This window comes from Podarcis gaigeae (genome assembly GCF_964106915.1).
Source record: "Podarcis gaigeae genome assembly, chromosome: 5".
NCBI lineage: Eukaryota > Metazoa > Chordata > Lepidosauria > Squamata > Lacertidae > Podarcis > Podarcis gaigeae.
Window position 1 is genome coordinate 79419621 of NC_139681.1, and position 7688 is coordinate 79427308.

General features: G+C 43.6%; 1 protein-coding gene across 12 annotated transcripts in view; it reads right to left on the bottom strand.

Moving 5' to 3' along the window:
• The window catches only part of PLCH1 (phospholipase C eta 1), a 150413-nt gene extending 143220 nt beyond the window's left edge, over positions 1-7193 (bottom strand). For 6 of the 12 annotated variants that reach the window (XM_083739061.1, XM_083739074.1, XM_083739059.1 and 3 more), the window contains exon 1: positions 6776-7190. The gene's annotated coding sequence lies outside the window, so the exon portion shown is untranslated. Of the gene's footprint in view, positions 1-6775 lie in introns of all 12 variants that reach the window. The other 6 variants (XM_083739058.1, XM_083739080.1, XM_083739068.1 and 3 more) reach the window with 3 other exon arrangements.
• Between the last annotated feature and the right edge of the window lie 495 nt (positions 7194-7688).

Consider the following 7688-nt stretch of genomic DNA (forward strand, 5'->3'; position numbering starts at 1 on the left):
TTTAAAAGTGCAATAGGGCTGAGTAGACATGGTTGGGGTCACTCTGCAAAACTAGGCAATATACTCCTAAGTAGGGGACTATCAGGCCTTGGAAGGGGCTAGCTATATGTTAGAGATGGACTAGACATAGGGCTTTGGCCTGATCCAACAAAGTTCCTCTTACGGCCTTATTTGTGGCATGCCTCCCATCGATTCTTGCTGGTGCCAGCTTTTCTTTCATTTCAAAGGATGGCAAGTACTGTTTCACTTGCCCTGACTTTGTAGTCATCTGGTGTGAGCAGAGTTCAGGCTATCGATCCTGCTGAGTTTTGTGATTAGTCATTAGAATTATTCGCTATTTAGTTACAAGCCACTCACCCTATGTTCAATTCTTCCCTGTCCCCCTTTTTGTTACTCTAAAGAGAGGCATAAGCCTGTCCAAAATAAATAAATAAAACTCATTCACTGAGCACGAACTTCACATGCAGAAAGTCCCACCATAATCTCTGGTTAAAGGACATCAAGAAGGAGTAGGGAATTGAGTGAACCACTAAAACAGCACTCATGGGTTTTTTTCTATAACAGTCTGCCCATGAAGTGTTAACATATTTCCATAGGAAGGTCATGTGGCCAAGCTATGCATTCAATATGTGACCCAGGGCTTAAGCCAAAATCCACAAACTAATCAGTGGTGCTTTCATGCGCTTCTGTCCTTGCTGTACAGATGGTGCTCTGCAGGACTAGCCATTGCTCACTGACATGTGAAGAGGTCATTAATCTTCATTGACACTCAGAGCAGCATCAATTTACATTTCAATCTATACAGAATTATCTCCTACTCAACCTCCTCCCCCCAGTGTGTGTGTGTGTGTGTGTGTGTGTGTGTGTTGCCAAAAGGTGTGTCAATTCACCTAAAAGGTTTATTTCCACAGGATCAGTTTTTGCACTTCCCACATCTTGTAAATTGAATGAAATGACCTACTAAAGCATACAGTCATTCACGCTCTCCTTTTTTATTCCACATCAACCATATTAAAAAAGTGGCATCAGCCAGACAACGGCCTGGTTCACACATAACACAAAGCCAAACCAGAGTTTAGTATGAACAAGCACACTCTCAGAAAGGAGATTATGGCCACCAGCAGTCATTCCACTGCTGCGCTGAGCTAAGCTAAGCTCTAGTTTGGCTTTGCATGTTCTTGAAACAAACCATGAGTTGTAGTCAAGGCTCTTTCATACTAAGCCACGATTTGGTTCAGAGTTACGCGTGAATGAGGCTTGACAGCAGTTCTCACTTGTGAAAGCATGCTAGTCTTTTCTTTGCTATACTTTAAAATGTTAACAATGAAATGTACCCATTTCATATGTATGGTGCAAGCTGATCTCAAGTCAGTTTGCCATATACAATGGTACCTCGGGTTACATACGCTTCAGGTTACATACGCTTCAGGTTACAGACTCTGCTAACCCAGAAATAGTACCTCGGGTTAAGAACTTTGCTTCAGGATGAAAACAGAAATTGTGCTCCGGCGGCGCAGCGGCAGCAGGAGGCCCCATTAGCTAAAGTGGTGCTTCAGGTTAAGAACAGTTTCAGGTTAAGAACGGACCTCTGGAACGAATTAAGTTCTTAACCCAAGGTACCACTGTACTAGCAAAATATCTTCTCCGACTCTTCATTTTGTAAGAGCCAGGGTGGTAAAGCATCTAGTATGCTGGACTAAGACTGGAGAGACCAAATTTCAAATCTCTGCTCAGCCGAGCGATTCTCACTTTGGGTCAGCTGCTAATCCTCCATCTATTTCACAGGACTGTTATGGATTAAATAGGGGTGGGGTAGAGAAGAGTCATGAACACAATTATTTACTTGTGTTTTATTCTGTGAACCACCCTGATGAAGGGCGGTATATAAAATTAATTAACAACAGCCATGGAGCCCCTGGTACCCAGTTGGCGACTCCTGGAATAGTCAGACAAGCCTAAGCCTCTTTCAGACTGAATGTGAGGACAGCCATCCATTCCTAGCCCAAGACCCAAGAATACTTTTCATGTTACACTGGATGGAAGGCAGGAACCTGAAAACTTGCCAAAGACAAGAACCCTATCCATGTTATAATAAAATAATAATAATAATAATAATAATAATAATAATTATTATTATTATTATTATTATTATTATTATTATTATTTACACCCCAGCCATCTGATTGGGTTTCCCCAGCCACTCTGGGCAGCTCCCAATAGAATATTAAAAACACAATAAAACATCAAACACTAAAAACTTCCCTAAACAGGGCTGCCTTCAGATGTCTTCTGAAAGTAAATGGTACCTCTGGTTAAGAACTTAATTCATTCTGGAGGTCCATTCTTAACCTGAAACTGTTCTTAACCTAAGGTACCTCTTTAGCTAACAGGGCCTCCCACTGCCACCGCCGCCACACAATTTCTGTTCTCATCCTGAAGCAAAGTTCTTAACCCGAGGTACTATTTCTGGGTTAGCAGAGTCTGTAACCTGAAGAGTCTGTAACCTGAAGCGTCTGTAACCTGAGGTACCACTGTAGTTGTTTATTTCCTTGAGATCTGGTGGAAGGGCGTTCCACAGGGCAGGCACCACTACCAAGGAGGCCCTCTGCCTGGTTTCCTATATCCTCACTTCTTGCAGTGAGGGAACCGCCAGAAGGCCCTCGGAGCTGGACTTCAGTGTCCGGGCTGGATGATGGGGGTGGAGACGCTCCTTCAGGTATATGCCCATGCATGATTACCATTGCATGAAGAGGGCTGTATTTGCTGGCCACACACACACAGTTACATCCCCATCATGTGACCCTGCCATGCTCCATATTTTGGAGAGGAAGTGTACCAGATTTTTGGGGTACGGGTGTATGCTAGAACCTACTATTTAGGACTCTCCAAAGCTAATGACTGTATAAATGTAGCTAGGGTGAGTCTCCTTCCCTAGATACTGCTCAAACTATTTGGATCCTATAGCTTTTTTGTAGAAACTCATTCACGTGAAATGCACCGTTCCATCATTACATGCTTGAAAGACTATCTGCCATTGAAGTAGCCACAGTTAAACACAGCACTATCCCAAGGAGACAATATGCCCCCCTTCACACACACTCCCAGTGCTGATGCTTTCAGTCATCCTGGAAAATAGGCCTCACAGGGTGAAAGGACTGAGGCATTTACTCCATTTCCTAGGCAACCTCACAAGTTGAGTCGGCATTGTTAAATCTTGCACAGCTAGAAGCAGAGCCACCAGTTGATGACCGCAGTCTACAAAAATAGGTGGAAGAAAGATAGGGGGATGGCTCTTGTAATGCATCACTTATAACCAGCTGAATAACCTCAGTGTTCTTCTGCAATATATCCTATGCAAAGCCAGCAATAGTTTTGCTGCAACAGAAGCATGGGAGTTTGAACCTGGAAAACTCTGGACAATTATTGCAGCTTTGAAATCAGCGGGGTCGTCGTCCCCCACCTCGAATTTCAGACTCTGAATCTGTTGCTGGGATAGAAACTAACAAGATTCCAAGCATAGTTCCATGATTCTCACATTTTCCTTGCTCGCATGACTAAGTAAACTCCTGCCTACAAAAAGCCAACAGGAAGAGAAACGGGAGTCTCAACTGAGATATTCTAAGTCTGAACCAGCTCATGAAGAAAAGAAGCCTGAACTGTTTTATACTGCAATAATGGACACATCAATTACATAAAGAGAAATGCATCCCTTTATTAGCATACAACCCAAAGATGTTGGTCCTGTCCTTTTTCACGGAGCCAGGATATCAGCTACCAAGCAGGGGACTCCCCAAAATGCACACCAACTGTATTGGAGGAAACAATGATATTTATTTGGAAACTGGTGCAAGAAAAAGGGGGAAGCGGGGAGGTCACCAACAAAAGTTATATTGCTGGATTAACATCATAGCACTTTAAAAAAAAAACCAACCTGCAGTGGTTGGCAGCTTGAAAGAAGATGGAAGAACAAAGGCAAAAGCTGGTCTAAGTCCAAAGAATTGCAAAGACTGTTGACACAAGAGACCTAAGCATATTGACATGCACCAGATGTAATCCTGTTGGTAAACAGGCACAGAGACCAAGACTCTTGTTTTGAAAGGCAAGGAAATGGTGCTTTCCAACTGGTTCCCTGAGCCTTTAATGGCTCTCTTGGGTCAGCAGTGACAGCTCACCAGTGCCTTAAAGGCGCAGAGCAGTGCCGCAGGAAACCAACAGGAAAAACAATCAACCACTCATCAAAGGGTTCACCTTTTGCTCCGACTTTCCTGTAAATCAACTCATCTGTTTAATACATAGAGCATACACTGCAAGAGAGGGAGATTTGGAAACTGGGCATCCATATTTCTTCTCAAAAACCTCTCCACTGTCTATAGGAAGAGCACATTCCCCACTTCACTTGGAGATCAATCATCAAACCGGTCACTGCTGGCTTTGTTTACATATAACTTCATCCAATATCAAAACAGAAACGCCCAAAGTGTTTGGCCTCATTTAGGCAGCCACTTCTCTAAAGTGCTGTCAGTGATAAGATAGAGACTTTCAAAAAGAAAAGAATTCTAGGACATTCCTTCTAATAATAATAATAAAAATAAAAATAAAAATAAAATAATAATAATAATAATAATAATAAATCAATAGCCTATTGGTCCTGCAGCCCACTCTGTACATTTACTCGTAAATTAATTCACTCACTTACAGGAAACTAAGACCCACTGAAATGCATGGAACTTACTTATGAGTGGACAAGTATTAAACTGCATTGTTACTTCCAAAGCAAGCACATCACAGAATTGGGCTGTAAAACTGCCATGCAAAAAGTTTTTTTTTAAAAAAATGAAATATTTTTTTAAAAAAATAATATATGAAATATGTAACTGAGGGCTTTAAAAGGGGATGTGTAAGGATCCAAATCCATCCTGAAAGGGTTACTTTGCTGATAAATAGTTTCCAATACAGAAAAAGTGAATATACACCACATGGGAAAAATGTACGCTTACCCATTTTGGTATACATACACTTGAAAAAACACAGCACAAGTTATGAATACATATGTATCTTTATTTTCACCTTCACGGAAGCAATATCAGTTGTAGGGAAGTAGAGCAGTGCAAAGTTTTCCTAGACACCCCTAAAGTTCTACAGAAGTTAATGGAACTTACACATGTGCAAAGTGAACATTTTGGCTTTCCTTCTAAATTGCATTTGCCTTAAATAAATAGTAGCTAACAGTTTTACTACCAACAACAACAACAATAGCCCCACATTTATACAGCGCTTTCAAGTGTTCATTTCCTTGGAAGTAATCCCCAATTGAAATAAACTGGGATTCACTTCTAAGCCTAGAATGACATAACTTCTCACTTACAGCACTTCTTTTAACTTACAAAGTGCTTTACAATATTGATTATCCTTGCCCACAACAATTGCAAAATGCTTTGAGGATGGGTGGCTGTTGTTGTTTACAATCAAGTGGTATATAAACTGGATGAAATACAATACTAATAATATATCTCAGGCCACTTTTCTCCCCATTTTACAGGTTGCAAACTGAAGCAGAGAGCTGTTGACTTTGCCAGTCACTTAGGATGATGCTGTGCAAGTGGCACAAAATCCAAGCCTGCTTTCTCACTCACTCAAAACATTAAATTCAGCTGAAAGGCTTCTGGTCCATATTTTAACCTTAGAATCCTGGACCAGGCTGATCAAACACAGTCAATGCAGGACAATTTATCACAAAGATCAACGAGCGTTTGTGAGAATACACGCTGCCTGGAAGCTGATCTCTCTCTCTCTCCCTCCAAAACATGCAACAAAGGGAGCTCTCCAACCCCCAACCGCAGAGGGAGGGAGAGGAGAAAGGAGCTGCCAACGAGGGTGATGGTTTTCTGGTGGGGAGAAACCTTTGGTGAGAACAGCTCCAAGCAATGACCTTTTTCCTGGCAGGAACCAGGGACGATCTGGAAAACCAGATGGGAGACAATAAAGACACCCTCTTCCCATTTGGCTCCCAAACGACTTTTTACAAGAGGTGAGCTGCAACCCGGGAAGATGGGATGGCAAAATTCTCCTACCCCCACCTTCCCCTTCCCATCCATCAGCTTTTACTGGTTCCAACCGTAGCCGGTTAATCCTCTGCACGCTTTCTTGCAGTGGCGCAAGTAGCCCAACAGTCCCGGTGGGACTTTACTTTCCAGCAAACATGCACAGGAGCGGAGGATTAAGATTGCGGTGTCCTTGCTTATTTGAAGATGCCGTTGCAGCTTGCCAAAGGCAGTTGCAAATTTACGTTCCATCTTAAATTAACGCGCTTCGGCCGGGGTTGTTGTTGAAGGATCGGAGACACGATCCGCCAGGGTATTTCCCTGGAATTCAGGGGAGCTTCTTTTTTCGCCCCGATGGGGCGCAGGTGAATTTTGAGGCAAAAAAAGAGAGACCACCTTACATTTTCAGCAATGCAAAGAGGGACTCGGCGTAGATCACCCTACTTGGATCCAGTGGGGCGGGAGTGTTCACATTGCAGATTTAGCCCCCTACCCATGGGCGTAGCCAAGGGGGGGCAGGGGGGCAGCTGCGTCCCCCAATCAATAAAAAACATATTTAACTGAGGTTCTGTCCCCCCAAACAAAAATCCTAGCCATGCCTATGTGGTTGCACCCTCCTAATAGACAAAGTGGCTGCGAGGCTAGCCTCCCCAAAGCCCCCTTCCAACGGCTTATAGCTCCAGGAGGTCGCCCCCTCGCAAAGCCCCTCAGTCTTCTGCAGGATTCGCACTCACCTCTCGGTTCCCAGCTTCGGGACTTTTGCTTTTTCTTCTTCTTATTACTCCGCCGCCCAGAATCAGGCTTGGCTTTGTAGGGTTTCTGCAGTACTTTCCCGAGATCCGCGCCGGCACCAGCTCGCTTCGGCTGCCGCCACAACCTGCTTTTCTCATTCAAACATACAACAAACCACCCCCGACGGCGCGGCGGAGGGCTGAGAAACCCGGCCTGGATTCTGCTGGATGGGGATTCCCAGCTCAGCGTGCAGGGACACTTGCCAGAAGTTAATTAACTTCTCTTACATTTCACTTACAAGATGCCGGAGCTAAAATCGGATTGACTGCTACAGTACCTTATCTTACACGGTGTCATTACTCCCTGCAATTGTTGTAGACAGCGGGTAAAACATCTGGGCTCCCCCACCTCAGCTTTTTGATGAAGCAGCTTTTTGATGAAGGGAGGAAGCACCCGCAGGTCCCGTCCCCCCCAGACAGTTCCAAGGAAAAGGGGTTGCAAGCAGTGCCGGATTTACGTATAAGCTAAACAAGCTATAGTTTAGGGCCCCACACTCTTGGGGGCCCCCAAAAAAATTAAAGGAAAAAAATGAATGCACATTTCCAAAATATAAGATGAAAAACAAATAAAATAAATCCTACATACAGCAACAGTGTTTTGTGTTGTGTAGGCTCCTATGATGTAAGTCATGGGCCCCGCCTGCTAACCTGCTCCCTCAAATATCACTGGTTTGCTCATTTCTATATATAGGGTGCCTACATTCTGCATGGACTGGTTGCATGGTAACATGCGCAAATGGCTTTCGATACCTATTAGGTCCATAAATTACCATATAGCATATATTCAACACAAAAAACAACGACAATTTGTTGTTGGCAAAGGACAGCTGGAAGTATAAAGGGCCCCATTACCTTC